Consider the following 17,989-nt stretch of genomic DNA (forward strand, 5'->3'; position numbering starts at 1 on the left):
AGGGATAGATGACATTCCATCAGAATTTCTAAAATCATTGGGGGAAGTGGCAACAAAACGACTATTCACGTTGGTGTGTAGAATATATGAGTCTGGCGACATACCATTTGACTTTCGGAAAAGCGTCATCCACACAATTCCGAAGACGGCAAGAGCTGACAAGTGCGAGAATTATCGCACAATCAGCTTAACAGCTCATGCATCGAAGCTGCTTACAAGAATAATATACAGAAGAATGGAAAAGAAAATTGAGAATGCGCTAGGTGACGATCAGTTTGGCTTTAGGAAAAGTAAAGGGACGAGAGAGGCAATTCTGACGTTACGGCTAATAATGGAAGCAAGGCTAAAGAATAATTAAGACACATTCATAGGATTTGTCGACCTGGAAAAAGCGTTCGACAATATAAAATGGTGCAAGCTGTTCGAGATTCTGAAAAAAGTAGGGGTAAGCTATAGGGAGAGACGGGTCATATACTCGTACAATATGTACAACAACAAAGAGGGAATAGTAAGAGTGGACGATCAAGAACGAAGTGCTCTTATTAAGAAGGGTGTAAGACAAGGCTGTAGCCTTTCGCCCCTACTCTTCAATCTGTACATCGAGGAAGCAATGATGGAAATAAAAGAAAGGTTCAGGAGTGGAATAAAAATACAAGGTGAAAGGATATCAATGATACGATTCGCTGATGACATTGCTATCCCGAGTGAAAGTGAAGAAGAATTAAATGATCTGCTGAACGGAATGAACAGTCTAATGAGTACACAGTATGGTTTGAGAGTAAATCGGAGAAAGACGAAGGAAATGAGAAGTAGCAGAAATGAGAACAGCGAGAAACTTAACATCAGGCTTGATGGTCATGAAGTCAATGAAGTTAAGGAATTCTGCTACCTAGGCAGTAAAATAACCAATGACGGACGGAGCAAGGAGGACATGAAAAGCAGAGTCGCTATGGCAAAAAAGGCATTTCTGGCCAAGAGAAGTCTACTAATATCAAATACCGGCCTTAATTTGAGGAAGAAATTTCTGAGGATGTACGTCTGGAGTACAGCATTGTATGGTAGTGAAACATGGACTGTGGGATAACCGGAACAGAAGAGAATCGAAGCATTTGAGATGTGGTGCTATAGACGAATGTTGAAAACTAGGAGGACTGATAAGGTAAGGAATGAGGAGGTTCTACGCAGAATCGGAGAGGAAAAGAATATGTGGAAAACACTGATAAGGAGAAGGGACAGGATGATAGGACATCTGCTAAGACATGAGGGAATGACTTCCATGGTACTAGAGGGAGCTGTAGATGGCAAAAACTGTAGAGGAAGACAGAGATTGGAATACGTCAAGCAAATAACTGAGGACGTAGGTTGCAAGTGCTACTCTGAGATGAAGAGGTTAGCACAGGAAAGGAATTCGTGGCGGGCCGCATCAAACCAGTCAGTAGACTGATGACCAAAAAAAAAAAAAAAAAAAAAAGTTCTAGGGGACTGATGACCTAAGATGTTAAGCCCCATAGCCATTTGAACCATTTTTTTTTTAAAAAAGGGAAATGGATAGGTTAAAGTTAGATATAGTGGGAATTAGTGGAGTTCGGTGGCAGGAGGAACAAGACTTCTGGTCAGGTGAATACAGGGTTATAAATACAAAATCAAACAGGGTAACACAGGTGTAGGTATAATAATAAATAAAAAAATAGGAGTGCGGGTAAGCTACTACAAACAGCATAGTGAACTCATTATTGTGGCCAAGATAGACTCGAAGCCCACGCCTACCACAGTAGTACAAGTTTATATGCCAACTATCTCCGCAGATGACGAAGGGATTGATGAAATGTATGATGAGATAAAAGAGATTATTCAGATAGTGAAGGGAGACGAAAATTTAATAGTCGTGGGCGACTGGAATTCGATAGTAGGAAAAGGAAGAGAAGGAATCGTAGTAGGTGAATATGGAATGGGGGTAAGGAATGAAAGAGGAAGCCGCCTGGTAGAAATTTGCTCAGAGCATTACGCAATCATAGCTAACACCTGGTTCAAGAATCATAAAAGAAGGTTGTGTACATGGAAGAGGCCTGGTGATACTATCATTTATTGATTTCAAGAAAGCAATCGATTTTGGAGAAACAATAGATAAAATGTCCTTTCAAAGGAAAACTGATAAACACTATTCGAGAAACTGTAACAAACGTAATGTTAAATTTACGGGAGAAGTATATCAACTATTTAAAATAAAACCTGGTGTCAGACAAGGGAACAGGTTATCGGTTTTGCCATTTAACTTTATTTTAGAAAAGAAATGAAGTAAATGTATACAAATGCAAATAGACAAAAGAGAATGAGTTAATACCGTAGAATGGACTAGAAAAGTTTGCAACATATGTAAGAGTTAATAAAATGGAAAGATCATCTGGTTTGACAAAACGTACCTATAACAACAAAAGCATATCTGTGGAAAAAACTAAAACATCATAGCTCAGCAGTAAGACCAGAATATTTATATGCATGTGAATGCTAAACGATGAGATATAGTCTGGGAAAATCAGAAATGCTTGAATCACGGGTTACTAGAGAAATGATGGGTGCTTTACAAACTGCAGATGGTTGGCAAATGAGAAATAACGAGGAGCTCTACGAAAATACAGAGGAAATATAAGAAATAATGGCACAAGCGAAGATTAATCTTCTTTGCTCATCTCCACCGACTGAATGAGAACAGGGTAGCGAAACAAAACTGCCTATATTTCTCTTAAAATAACTCGACAAAAGCATGGATTTCAAAAAATAAAGTAAAGGGTCAACATCAAAGAATCAGAATTACCAGAAAAAATATTTTGAAACTAAAAAATATCAATAAGGAACGGAAACAAAATGGGCAGAGGAAATGAAAATACAGCATGGGGAAAAAGAACTCATTCTCAACCTTGTGGCAGGCATGGGAGCACATTTCAGAGCATATATTGATGTTTGTTGTAATCACGCACCCTATTAAGAACCATATCCCGCCTTTTTTAAGGTTCAGAGGACCCCCATGAATCATGTTGACTTAATTGTAATTATTTTCAATGTATAAAGTGACCTTTCTGTTCGTTTCATTGCGTATTTCTTTCAGTTATCTTCTTTGCTGTACTGTAGCAGTTATTTCTCTGTATGGTCCAAGTTTCGTAGAGCTATGATAATTGGCAGCTATAAATCATGTGAAAGTTACCTTCGCCCTCAAAATTTTGGACACCAGTGTATATAGACTGCACCAATGCATTCCGTATTATGATGGCTGGGTGTTGTGTGATGTCCTTAGGTTAGTTAGGTTCAAGTAGTTCTAAGTTCTAGGGGACTGATGACCATAGATGTTAAGTCCCATAGTGCTCAGAGCCATTTGAGCATTTGAGCCATTCCGTATTATACTGAGAAATAAGACCTTGAGAATTTAGGTTATGTACATACTATTAGAATACCATCTGTCTCAATTACGTATTTCAGTCTTTTTATTTTCTTCTACTACGTGTTTCGAAAACGATGCCCTCATCTTTAGGCGAATCAGTGTTTCACATGAATACTTCGTTTCCTGGAGGCAGTCAGTTGTCTTCTGTATGCTTCACTTTTCCAACGGAAATCCCACTACAGTTTGTTATATATACACATTTGTATCACTGAATGCTGAATGTGTGATTCTGCGATAGAACTATGTTTATACAATGACATGCAATCTGCTCTTAACTGGAAAATCTGCGAAATAGAGAATATTGCAGGCAGTTGGTTAATCCAGGAAAAGAAATATTTGTCTACACTAGCACACATCAAGATGAGAGTGTAAGCTCTTGAAACGTGGCGTGGAAAAAAATAAAAAGTAACCAGCGCAGAAAACTGTTTTTAAGTTTTTAATTCGTATGCAGTTGAAGTTACGAAATCACAGACTAATATGCACGAAATAGGGCTGTGCATACAAATGTTAACGCAACACGAAAATGACGAAACATAACACTCAGTTCGTAATACAAAATAATCTCTTCCATTCGAGAAGTTCTTTTTAGGTAGTTTTAGTGGTGCACACGACGTCGCTGAGGAACTCTTGATGCTCATACTTCCACGTAGGAGATTATGTCATTCCAGCACTGTTATTGTTATCATTTAGTTACGTTTGTTAAGCGGAAGATTTGTCAGTAAAAGTGTTTTGAGTATGTGTAAGCAATGCAGGCTCCACTGTTGTTGTCTGTAAAGCTAACAATTGTAAAACAAAATTGACTGAAGTAGGGCCTCATGCATTCCCTCGCCATGCAAGTTTGCAAAAGATTTAGCTGTCGAAATGTAGTAGAAAAGACGCAATTAACGTTCTAAACGCTGGAGTATGCTCGGAAATTTCTAAGAAATGGTCTGTATTGGAGGCTCGCTAAAAACTTCTGAATTTGTCATGGAAAGGAATGCTTAAAACTGATGCATTTCCATCGTGCAATTTACCTTTCACTACCATGAGTGGTAACTCATCACATCGAAGACTTTAACAAACGTGAGATCCACTGTCGAAGATGTATAGAGACGTTATAAAATCTTTCACCACGGAAGGAGAGTGCAGAAAAATATACTTTTAACGAGGAAGTTGTTTGTTACGTTTCAGATAAAATTAGTTATCAGACTTCCTAAGGGCGCCGTTCATCCAGAAATCATTAAAACCAAAGTGAGAACGCAAATATTTATTCATCTGGGGTAACAATCATAAAAAGTGAAGGCAAAGATAGCAGAGGCACTTCTCTATCGCTAAGCAAGAAAGCTCCATTTGTATTCGCTATGGAGTGGAACTGAAATGTATTTGTGTAAATTACGTTGCGTAGGAACTTAGATTAGTGACAAAAGTTGATCTTCTCTGAGAATCTTTATTTGACAACACTGTAGCTCCAACTACCTGCCGCTGGCAAGACTCAAAGCTTGATGATCCCACCCCAGCCTTGCTGAAAGCAAGGCAGAAAAAGTAAACTCTCTTATGTTTGAGATAAATAGCATTTTCCATCGCTGTTTAATTTCCAGATCCAATTTCCTTATGTACGTGTATAAATTTTAAGAACTCTTATCAACGTTTTCCAGGAACTTTGACAAAAGATCCGAAGGTTAGTGTTATGACTACAAGTAAAAACGAGTGTGTGGCAGCTAAGTCAGCTAATTCAAATGCTATCTAGAACTAAAAACGCACAACAGCGTCCATCTATAAACTGAATCCCTTAAATATGCGATGCATACTAAATGAAGATTATGGTCCCTGGTTCTCACACACTTAAAGGAACACGTTTTCGAAACGACTACAGGCTTTAATTATCTCCTATAGGAATGCAGGAGTTGAAATTTGGCTCAAAGGTGCCTACAGCCTTCCCCTGTAATGGCGCAAAAGCGTCGTGGCCCACAAGGTCACCTTCAAATAGCGAAGAGCTGACTTCATCGGAAAAAAAGGGCCAGAGCTCAGTAGCATATGTTACGGGTGGTCAAGGAAAATGTTTCAGACACGCCGCCGTTCAGAATCGACACCAAAGGGTTTAGTTGGTAGCATAAAGAGCGCCAATTAAACCACCCGTTTCCTCGGGGTTTTGACTCCCACAAATTTCGCCGTCGGAAGCGAAAGTTTGCAGTGTGATGAGCAACAGGAAAATATTCTTGACAACCTTTGACACTGCCCTCACCAAGGCCTTCTCTAAGGACATAGTGTACCAGCAACCACAGTGAATGTGCTCGCACTCCTTTGGAGAGCAGTGTGACCGCAATTTTTGCTCTGGCGTACAGGGTGAAACCACTATGACCCATTAAAAAAAGCGTACGACGAAATTTTAACGTCATAGAAAGTAGCAAAGGGTGCTCAGGCTTTCTCAGTCCTCCTGTTTCACGCCATCATTTGGAGTGATGACAGCAGTTAGCGACTTCGACTCATGTGTGACTGGAACAGCAAAGGGTTCCTTTAAGGTCCTCCTCTTTGGCAACCCTTCAGTGCCACCCCTTCTCATCTTTGTTGAACATTTTTAAAATGTGCCTGTACGGAGATAAACTGTGGCAAGAGTTCTATGCGCCTGGAGGCAGGCTGCACTGCTTGTAGGCATGGAGAATCTGAGGGGTGTCTTGCGGTTTGCCTGTTCGCCAGTGTCTAGGTCTTCCTCACAGTTTGTCCCTACGCAGGTACATTTTTATACTTCACAACAATGGTGGGTGGGTAGCACTGAGGGTGTTGATGCTCTGGGAGTCTTACAAGGATCCTCTGCTGTTTTATTCATGCAAGTGTCAATGTCCCTGTAATATCATATTTTATCACAGACGTAACTTTATCAGATATTGTGCTGTGCGTAGGAACCAAAGACGAACTCCTTGTATAAGAAAAGCGAATATTAGCATCGCATTATCTCCGATTTCTTATTATCTCTGTTGTTGAATGTAATGTTAATGACTCTGATTTTGATTTTGCTCTGGTAAAGACGAAAGGAACTTGTAATTATGAATATTATTTATTACAACTCGATAGCAGGGGTAAAAGTTGTATTCAAGGAAGAAATAAACGAGTGCTTAACTCGGATAAATAATTAAGGTGAGAGTCGAACGTAAATATCACTGCTTCTAGTGCTTTTAATTACCATAGAAAGTTTCAGCTACACTACGTCAACTTGGAGTTGGAGAGACGCTGGGAAGATTGGCGAACGAACCTGCAAATAAACACGGCGAATGTCAACAGAGTCAAGAGCGCGTAACAAGAAATCTGCCAAAGTTCTTTATCAACATATTATCACACGACGAAACACATACAAGGCGAGATAGTTTCAATGAAAATTTTAATACACCGTTTGAAAACCAAGAATACATGTTAATCTTGTTTATAAAACCACAAAGAAGAACAAAAATAACAATATACCCCCTCCGTGATCACGACACAGGGGGGGGGGGGGGGGGGCGGGGCACAAACTAGCAGGGCTGAAAAAGTGTCAGCAACCTTTGCTGCTTCGGATCGGTTTAGAATTTCGTCGAATGCTTTTGAATGGACCCTGGCGGTCCCACCGCGTACATCAGAGCTAAAAATACATTCGAACTGCATTCATTGAAGTTGTTGGACCACGAAGTGTTGAGTAGTCCAGGCGGGCGTACACAGTGTCAAAAGTTGTTAAAAAAAAGTCCTGTTCCTCATAACACTGCAAACGTGTGGGAATCAACGTCACAAGGGAAGGGGTGATTTGCTTGACACCTTTTATGTCACCCGATAAGGCGTTTCCGTATCGACTGTGAGCTGCGGCGATGTATTGAAATGTTTTCCTTGGCCACCGGTAAGAGAACCAAGTGATTTAAACGCTGTGCGTAGCAATTCTGACCTTCATCGCAGAGGCATCGAAAGAAGAGCGAAATACGGGAAAAGGAGGGGGGGGGGGGGTGAGGACGTCCTTCACGTGTGGTACGTACACGGTGGCGTTGGGCAGATTTCTAGTGAAACTTGGTGCCAGTGTGACATCATTAACCTAGCTTACACCTACCATGATCTTCTGCGATCTGGCCTTTTTTTTCACACGCATCAACATCTTGCTGATTATGCGTCTCCGAGCCAGAGGGTGGTGTCGCTGGAGAAGGTTGTAGGCTCCTCTGAGCCAAATGTCAAACTTCTACCTTATAATGGGATACAATTACAGTGTTTCAAAAAAGCGATAACTTAATTGTATGGTGCAGTATATTTACTTGTTAAAACTGGAAGAGCTAATTTAGAAAACTGTGCGATCGTTTTCACTGTTTACTTTGACAGCAACATGCAAAAATGAGGCTACATTTTGCCGATTTTGAGCTCTGTACGTGTACGTGATAGTAGCTTGAGTTCTTTAAAGTCACCAGTGCCTGTTTAAAAGCTGGGATAGTCACAGAAGGTAACAGTAACGTTCTCGCAGTATAACAGTAGCAATATCCGTTTAATTATTCGTGGGAACTAAAACACTACGTAAGTAAATCGCGTGATTGTTTCTTGTTGACGTCAGAGCGTCAGCCAATAGCATCTCAGAGCGCTTGCTGACCGACCTTCCCTTTGACTACAGACCCTGGTTGTCACCTACAAGCAGTTCCGCCGTCTAAGCGCTACTTCCTCACACCGCCACCATGCGGGACACTCAGCTACTCGGCTGCTCATGCAGGCTGTGCGCGGTACTCACGTCGTTGTTGCCGTAGGTCGGGGTGATGGGCCCGTCGCTTGCCTCCCACTTGTTCGCGATCCGGATCGTCTCGGCCGTCTTCTGCTGGATGGATTTCGTGTCATCGAGCAGCGTCAGCTCGTAAAACTCTTGTATATCTGCAAAAATAACGAACAAACCTTGTCTCAACATAAGTAAAATCATAAACAAATATGAACACTAGAAAGAGACCTTTTCTGCTCAAGTCACTTATATTATACACTACTGGCCATTAAAATTGCTACACCACTAAGGTGACGTGCTACAGACGCGAAATTTAACCGTCAGGAAGAAGATGCTGGGATATGCAAATGATTAGGTTTTCAGAGCATTCACACAACACTGGCGCCGGTGGCGACACCTGCAACGTGCTGACATGAGGAAAGTTTCCAACCGATTCCTCATACACAGTTGACCGCCGTTGCCTCGTGAAACGTTGTTGTGATGCCTCGTGTAAGGAGGAGAAATACGTACCATCACGTTTCCGACTTCGATAATGGTCAGATTGTAGCGTATCGCGATTACGGTTTATCGTATCGCGACATCGTTGCTCGCGTTGGTAGAGATCCAATGACTGTTAGCAGAATATGGAATCGGTGGGTTCAGGAGGGTAGTATTGAACGCCGTGCTGGATCCCAACGGCCTCCTAACACTAGCAGTCGAGATGACAGGCATCTTATCCGCATGGCTATAACGTATCGTGCAGCCACGTCTCGATCCCTGAGTCAACAGATGGGGACGTTTGCAAGACAACAACCATCAGCACGAACAGTTCGACGACGTTTGCAGCAGCATGGACTATCAGCTCGGAGACCATGGCTCTGGTTACCCTTGACGCTGCATCACAGACAGGAGCGCCTGCGATGGTGTACTCAACGACGAACATGAGTGCACGAATAGCAAAACGTCATTTTTTCGGATGAATCCAGGTTCTGTTTATAACATCATCATGGTCGCATCCGTGTTTGGCGACATCACGGTGAACGCACATTGGAAGCGTCAACGCCATACTGGCATATTGCCCGGCGTGATGGCATGGGTTGCCATTGGTTACACGTCTCGGTCCCATCTTGTTCGCACTGACGACACTTTGAACAGTGGACGTTACATTTAAGATATGTTACGATCTGTGGCTTTACCATTCATTCGATCCCTGCGAAACCCTACATTTCAGCAGGATAATACACGACTGCATGTTGTAGGTCCTTTAAGGGCTTTTCTGGATACAGAAAATGTTCGACTGCTGCCCTGGCCAGCACATTCTCCAAACCTCTCACCAACTGAAAACGTCTGGTCAATGGTGGCCGAGCAACTGGCTCGTCACAATACGCCAGTCACTACTCTTGATGATCTGTGGCATCGTGTTGAAGCTGCATGGGCAGCTGTACCTATACACGCCATCCAAGCTCTGTTTGACTCAATTCCCAGGCGTATCAAGGCCGTTACTACGGCCAGAGGTGGTTGTTCTGGGTACTGATTTCTCAGGATCTATGCACCCAAATTGCGTGAAAATGCAATCACATGTTAGTTGTAGTATGGTAAATATGTCCAATGAATACCCGTTTATCATCTGCATTTCTTCTTGGTGTAGCAATTTTAATGGCCAGTAGTGTATGAACACAAGAAGAAGACCTTTTCTGCTGAAGTCACTTATATTATATTTGAGGCGCTCGGGGCTGGATTATACTGAGATTTATACTTCATTCGTATTTTCTAGAGCAGTTGTTCCCAAGCTGGAGGTAATAATGCAGTGAGGGGTAAAATGTAATTCTATGAGGGGTAAAAACGAAACGGTTCAACTGTGTTTCGATCATGTAATTCATGTCACACAGTCTCATACGGAACCTACATCTGCTTTCTTTTATATACTGTATATGATAAGATACTATCATCCCCCTTCCCTTCTGTGTGAGAGGATGAATGAGCAAATGTATTTCTAGTTGCATGCCCCATGGTAGCAGACAAGCCTGTCTGCTAGAGAATAGTAGGACCAACGTCGGAACAGGTAGCTACGCTTTCTAAAAGCAAAGAGGTTTCTATTCTTGGTATGGTCCTGTCCGTCCCTTGTCATGTTGGTATAGGAAGCTGCCCCTCTGGTCACTTCCGTTTGTATTTGTGAGGTACCCTGAGTAGGGGCCCAGGCCAGTCTGTCCGTGGCGAGCATCTGAAGTGGTAAGATCTCCGGCTAAGCGCGTCCCTGCCAAGTCTGTAGGACCATGGATTTCTTAAGTTCAGCCTAACTGAAAATATAATCACCTTTATTTCAGGTTTAGATCTAAAATATCTAATGTTATCTTAAATTGCAACGCAGTGTAATTCGAGTGTGAAGTTCAGAATATCTTCCAGTAGTTGCTTTGTCACTACTTTGTGAATAAAGTGGAACCACGTATTGATGATCCGTAACTCTAACTAAGATCATCAATCTTAAATGAGAATGTGCGTGAGATTACAATGTCTCGTCTTGACAATATTTTTCAATATAGCAACTTTTCTTTATGTTCAACCCACGTGCATGCTCCATTATTGTGGAGTTACAGATGGCTCTGAGCACTATGGGACTTAACATCTATGGTCATCAGTCCCCTAGAACTTAGAACTACTTAAACCTAACTAACCTAAGGACATCACACAACACCCAGTCATCACGAGGCAGAGAAAATCCCTGACCCCGCTGGGAATCGAAGCCAGGAACCCCAGTGTGGGAAGCGAGAACGCTACCGCACGACCACGAGCTGCGGACGTGGAGTTACACTCTTTGTGTAAACCAAGTTGACCACGTGTAGCATGTAGTGTAATCATCAAAGTAGCCCTCAGCTATTCTTTTCGGGAAGATTTCACAGAGACTTAGTATGAATTTAGTATACCAGTGTGTGGTAATTTCATGACGGACTGGATTGCGCTACGAACGTAACTTCTTTGGGTGAAAATTGAATCGGTTCGTTGTGGTTAATTTCCTCTTCCATATGTTTCAACGTTCTTCGTGTGTTATTTTATGAATGCCGTGTTGTGTGCAGTCTCCCAATCTTGGCTCCATTTTTGATGTGTTCCATAAGATTACAAACTCATATTTTCACAATCCTAAATAAGGCACCAGTTTAGTTATGAATCAAGTTTAATATGCTGAAATTTTAACGGAACAATGATCAATGTTAAAATAAATGTCCAAATATAAACTGATTTATTTCTTTTTATTTAAATCCTCTTTTATATATATATCACCGGTTGTCGTAAGATGACTATTAAAAGATGATAATTAATGTCAGTCTGGTTGGGAATTTGGTAAAGTTACCAATAATCACATTTTTTCCGATGCTACAATTAACGGATATCACAATGAGGTGGAGATTACATCTTATGAAAGGAGTGCATGAATAACGCCTTTTTCACATAGCCGCGTGGTGTAGCCGCGCGGTTTGAGGCGTCTTGTTAAGGTCCGGGCGGTTCCCTCCGTCGAAGGTTCGAGTCCTCGCTCAGGTATCGGTGTGTGTGTGTGTGTGTGTGTGTGTGTGTGTGTGTGTGTGTGTGTGTTGTCCTTAGCGTAAGTTAGGTTAAGTAGTGCGTAAGCTGAGGGACCCATGACCCCAGCAGTTTGGTCCCATAAGACCTTACCAGGAATTTTTTTCCTCATATAGTCCACTCGCTACATACATACTTTTCATTTTGTACGATTCAAAAAACGAACTAAATAACAGCGCAACTATAGCTACATAACAGCTACTTTACTGTATCTTTTAGGGCTAAGAAGTGTTATTATTATTATTATTATTGTAATTGTTGTTGTTATGCTGGTGGTGGTGGTGGTTGTGGTGGTTGGATAAAAAGCACTGACTGTCCGAGTCTTCCAATTTCTGCCAGCTCAGAAGTAGTGAGTCCAGGAAACAAGTGATACACAAACCGTGCGGCTAAGTACGGTGCATGCATTTTAATTTTGTTGATTTTCACCGGGGATGAAGGGTGTGGGTGAGGTGTCACTTGGTTGAATAGTGGTGCAGAGAAAGCATGATTTGTAATACGTGTCTACGCTCAGTGTGGAGAGTTTGCTTTCTTTTCTGAGAAAGCGCTGAAGGTAGCACCTCGTGATGCACTGAAAAACAGTTGTTGCAAATAAGTAGAACCACTTGTCTAATTGACTCATTAGTCCGTGGTTTGATAAAATATATCAACAAAAACCATATACCATTCTCCTGTCATTTTAAAAATGAGAGTGTCCAGTGAAATTTCTTTTGCATCCTGACCAAAACGAGTAGCAATATCACGGATCGATAAACCAAAGGCCGGCCAGTGTGACCGATCGGTTATAGGCGCTTTAATCTGGAACCGCGCGACCGATACGGTCGCAGGTTCGAAACCTGCCTCGGGCATGGATGTGTGTGATGTCCTTAGGTTAGTTAGGTTTAACTAGTTCTAAGTCTAGGGGACTGATGACCTCAGTGCTTAGAGCCATTTGAACAACGTAACTTGTTCTTTCTCTCTCTCTCTCTCTCTCTCTCTCTCTCTCTCTCTCTCTCCCTCTCTCTGACGTTCACATCGATAAGCTACAAAATCAAAACCATATGCCCAACTTACACATACATCCTGTTCGCAGCACAACTGCAAACTCAGCCATTTGTGCTGCTGTGTTAACGGAGGACTACGCATGCGAAAAGTAATTCCCTAGATAGGGTATTGCTGGTGATCGACTAATGGTAGGGGCTGACACAATTTTCAGGAAGTCTATTACTTCTTCTCGGATAGCAGACGCAGATGTGAATTGTTACGATGTGTTGGGTGCAGAACTGGACGACTGTTCAAACCCCCATCTTGCTATCCTGATTTACGTTTTCCATGATTTCCCTAAATCTCTTCAGGCAAATGCCGGGACGGTTCCTTTGAAAAGGCACGGCCAACTTTCTTCCCCATCCTTCCCTAACACGATGGGACCGATGACCTCGCCGTTTGGTCCCCTCTTCAAACCAACCAACCAACCTTTGGTTAAAATACAACCCTTGTGAGGGTCAGACTTGGTCCACCGGATACTTGACGATGATTATGCCTTCCGTCACGTTCCTATACGTTCAACATTGGGCCACTGTCACACCCGAATGGCCCACAAGTCTGGATTACACGATTCGAAAACCTGGCCAAATGGACACCCACAATCAGGCATTTTCAAACTCTGTCACGTGCTCGTAACGTTTTCTCACACGAGCACGCGGCATCTCCCCGTCCTTAAAGGTAAGCCTTCAACATTTGACGGCGTTCTCACCCCTTACCTGGACGGGTAACAACATCTACAACGAACAACACTAATGCGTTCTGGTCGCCCTTCTAAGTGTCATAGAGAATTGCAATTCAATTCGGTTACAAATCCGCCGATGGTCAGAATGTTTACGAAGCTACATTGATAATGAAGGATCTCTACATGAGACTCTTCATAATGTTTCAATAAAGCTTAACGTCATTTTACATGTCCTTTGCTGGCCGGTGTGGCCATGCGGTTCTAGGCGCTTCAGTGTGGAACCGCGTGACCGATACGGTCGCAGGTTCGAATCCTGCCTCGGGCATGGATGTGTGTGACGTCCTTAGGTTAGTTAGGTTTAAGTAGTTCTAAGTTCTAGGGGACTGATGACCGCAGATGTTAAGTCCCATAGTGCTCAGAGCCATTTGAACATGTCCTTTGGCACCTTACACCTTCGTTGTATTCAGCAAACATGGCAATAGAAAGAATTGGCAGCTGAGAATGCTCCAATCATCCGAAACTGCATATATTCGCCGAATTATATTCGTTTATGTCTATTTTACGTCCACGTACTGATTTATCACACATCTGTGCTTCCTATACCTCCCCCACACTTAATTACACATTATTTATATTGTACCGCTTTCCCATTTCTACCGTCTTAGAATGACAGAGTGAGTGAATGCATATGTGTATTGAATTTTCATAATGTACGGTGGCGGGTAAAATTCGTGTCTGCTGCTGTGGCAATTTAGCCAACTTTGGTGTAAGCTTAGAGAGTAGCAAAGAGGCTTCCTTCTCTTCTGGTCGAAGCCCTGTTGTGCTTAAGTTGGCAAGGTCCAGTAAGGGTGTTCTCTGACAACTTCTGCTACCTGTGTGTGGACCAGATTTGGTCAGGGCGCTGGTCACTCTGTCCTGGGATTTTGAAGAGAAAGGTTGTTCATGACAGCTCGTTTGTGGTAGTGAGTACGGTAACCGAGTCTGTGTAATTTCAGCCTCGTTGAACTTTTAATCCGTTTCTTCTCCAGCTTTCGAACTTTATAATCACGCAGAATATTTCATTCGGAATGGGAAGTGGCAGAGTCTTTGTATCAAGCTACTTTCATTAGGAATATGGAATGCACTCAACGACTGTGACGTGACTTTCAAAAGGCTGGAGTACACCGATCAGTCATCCTTTCCTTTCAGGCCTTATTAAAGCAAATCTAGATTTCAGCTAGTAGCTATCCATTATTAGTGCAGTATTTCAGAGTTTTAATACCAGGACATGAATTAAAACTCTGAAATACTGTAGTGATAATGGATAGCTACTAGCTGAAATCTAGATTTGCTTTAATAAAGCCTGAAAGGAAAGGACGACTGATTGCTGTGCTCCATCATTTTGAAAGAGTTTTTGTAATCGCTCGATTTTACTGGTAGTTCAACCAGAACTTAGAAAGGTGAGAGCTTGGCATTTCCGAGTGTTAATGTGCGTGTGCTTGTGTTTCTTATATTATTTATCTGTATTCTTCTGTTTCGTTAGTTTCGTCGGTATTTTGTAATTTTCATACGTTTAAGCGTGTACCTTTGTTTGTTCAAACCCACTTGTTCGTCGTCGTTTTTGAGATCCTTCAGTTCTCAGAATGTGTTTCATCTTGCAATTATCCCACTTTATTTACTTATGTGGGTAATTCATTCCAATGATTAACAGACTTTTCGGAATTTTTATATTTTTTCTTGGAAGGGCTTCATGTAGCTAGCGCCAAGTGATCGAAAAATGAACGAGCTTCCAGCTCGTCGGTTTTCAGTTATCGTTCCCAACTTGTAAGGCTTAAATTATGTTGCCTTCACGTACATGTTGTGTTTTACAGGTGTTCCCAATTTGATCTGCATTTCGGATCCTAATTCTCGTTCACTTCCATGACTTGAGTTTTCCGTGGTTTTAATTAGGTCAGCGGAGCAAACCTTTTGCCTACTATACGTACTTATGGTGCATATTGCAGTTCTTCTAATTCCTTTCCTATGTTCTGTGTGGTGTTGGTATGAATTTGAAGTGTGTGTGTATTTGAGATTCCTTACCATTAAGTGATTCCTATTTTATGGTTCAAATGGTTCAAATGGGTCTGAGCACTGTGGGACTTAACATCTATGGCCATCAGTCCCCTAGAACTTAGAACTACTTAAACCTAACTAACCTAAGGACATCACACAACACCCAGTCATCACGAGGCAGAGAAAATCCCAGACCCCGCCGGGAATGGAACCCGGGAACCCGAGCGCGGGAAGCGAGAACGCTACCACACGACCACGAGCTGCGGACCCTATTTCATGAGACTCTAATGATTTACAATCCCATGTGGCAAGGTATTTGATTATTTCTTGCAGTCACATGGTTATCTGAAGCAGGTGCCAGAAACCATTACGTTTTTTATATGACTGTGTAGTGCTTTTGAAATTTGATTATATGAAATAAATGTTCAATCCAGTTTCAATTAAACTTGACTGTCGATGTTTTACACCACATGTCCAGATCTCTGTTTCATACATTACATGCTATAGTCCCTTGTGCAGTTCATGCAGATCTATTTATTTAACTGCCTGTTAAGTAAAATTTCAATTTTATGAAGTACATTGCCTACGAACTGATCGATTACCTGACTGAGAACATAATGCACAGGCCTGGTTGATGAGAGAGTCTTGTCCTCCGTGTGGTAAACTGAAATCGTTTATTGTTCGAGTACTTTCGATACCTACCATTAATAATTTCTACTGATACCTTTCAGTATCAAACCATTTCTTCTGGATGCTTCACTATTTTTGTCAAGTATTGTGTATGCTCATGTAAGAGTAGAGGACATTGACATACAAGAGGAAATCAAACCAGTCAGAAGTCTCACTGTAGGAAAAAAATTGATTGGCATTTGAATGATAGTAGGTTGGTGAAACTGCTGACGAATCTCACAAACAGATAATTAAATGGGAGAAGAAAGGAATGTACAGTGCCTCTCAAAAGTTTTGGGACAAACACTGTGCACAGTACGTCTGAGTGTGAAAGAATTTATGATTGTTCCCGGGTTCGATTCCCGGTGGGGTCAGGGATTTTCTCTGCCTCGTGATGACTGGGTGTTGTGTGATGTCCTTAAGTTAGTTAGGTTTAAGTAGTTCTAAGTTCTAGGGGACTGATGACCATAGATGTTAAGCCCCATAGTGCTCAGAGCCATTTGAACCATTTGAATTTATGATTTTTAACACTGAAATAATGATGTACGTGTGCAAGTTGTACACGTAATTATGAGCAATGAAAAGATCAGTCACGTATGTTTGCTTGTTTACAACAGAAGAAGACCCATTTGTTACTGCGAGATATGAATGTCTCCAAAAATTTCGGGACGAATTTGGCAACAGTGTCAGTGTGCATCTCTCTGTTATTCGTTACTTCCTTCGATGTCTATCATTACCTGTCGAGAGCTCAAAGGAAACACAATGTGTTTGTATACAATGGTACATAGAGGTAAAAACAGCACTTTTCAACAGAGAGAGTTAGTAATGTTCCACCACTGAAAGGGACATGCCGGGAAACAGCTAATGAAGAAAATTACTGTAAGGAACATCGTCCGTCGATACAAATATGAAGACAGGATAGAAAATCTGCCACAGACAGGCTGTCCAAAGATATTTACGAGGAAAGAAGAGAGAGCAATGGTACAAAAGGTTAAGAAAGATCCACGAATCACAGCAAGACGAATTGCGATTGAGGCTGAGGAAGAGTTTGGGAAGAAGGCCAATCCTAGCACAATCAGACGAGTACTGTACAGAGCAAATTACCACCGGCGAACTGCAAGAAGGAAGCCTTACATCAGTCCTGCCAATAGGAAGAAGAGGCTGCTGTTCGCAAGGGAATACGTAAACAAGAACATGGAGTGGTGGAATCAAGTATTTTTTTGGATGAATCAAAATTTAACATATCAGGACGGGATGGATGAATAACGGTCTGGTGGCTGCCTAAAAATATAAAAGCTACAGTGAAACATGGCAGGAGCCATGTTATGGTTTGGGGTTGTACGTCAGCCCAGGGAGTGGGTAAGCTGGTCTTCATTGACGAAACAATGGATAAAAATGTATCCCTGCAGATTCTAAGGAACAATCTGAAGAAGAGCGTGGAAAATATGGGGATTGCAGACTGTTTCAAATTTTATCAGGACAACGACCCCGAACATACAGCCTATATTATACGGTTGTGGCTCCTGTACAACTGTCAATATGTTGTCAATCCCCCTCCACAAAGTCCGGACATTAACCTCATAGAGAATTTATTGGATGCGTTAGACAGCAATATTCGAAAAGTATCCATACAACCCAAACAAGAAGTCAGGAGACGAGTTGTAAGTAGGCTGTTTAGGTTTTTTTATTGGTAACGCCACCTCTGTATGAAAATCACTGGCTGTGCTGTGTGCAGTCTGTGGCTGCTTTGCATTGTTGTAATACTCGCCATTGTAGTGTTGGGCAGCTGGGCTGTTAACAGCGCGTAGCGTTGCGCAGTTGGAGGTGAGCCGCCAGCAGTGGTAGATGTGGGGAGGGAGATGGCGGAGTTTTGAAATTTGTCATGAACTGCTACACACACACACACACATATATATAT

This window comes from Schistocerca piceifrons, chromosome 2 (assembly GCF_021461385.2).
Source record: "Schistocerca piceifrons isolate TAMUIC-IGC-003096 chromosome 2, iqSchPice1.1, whole genome shotgun sequence".
NCBI classification, from domain to species: Eukaryota; Metazoa; Arthropoda; class Insecta; order Orthoptera; family Acrididae; genus Schistocerca; species Schistocerca piceifrons.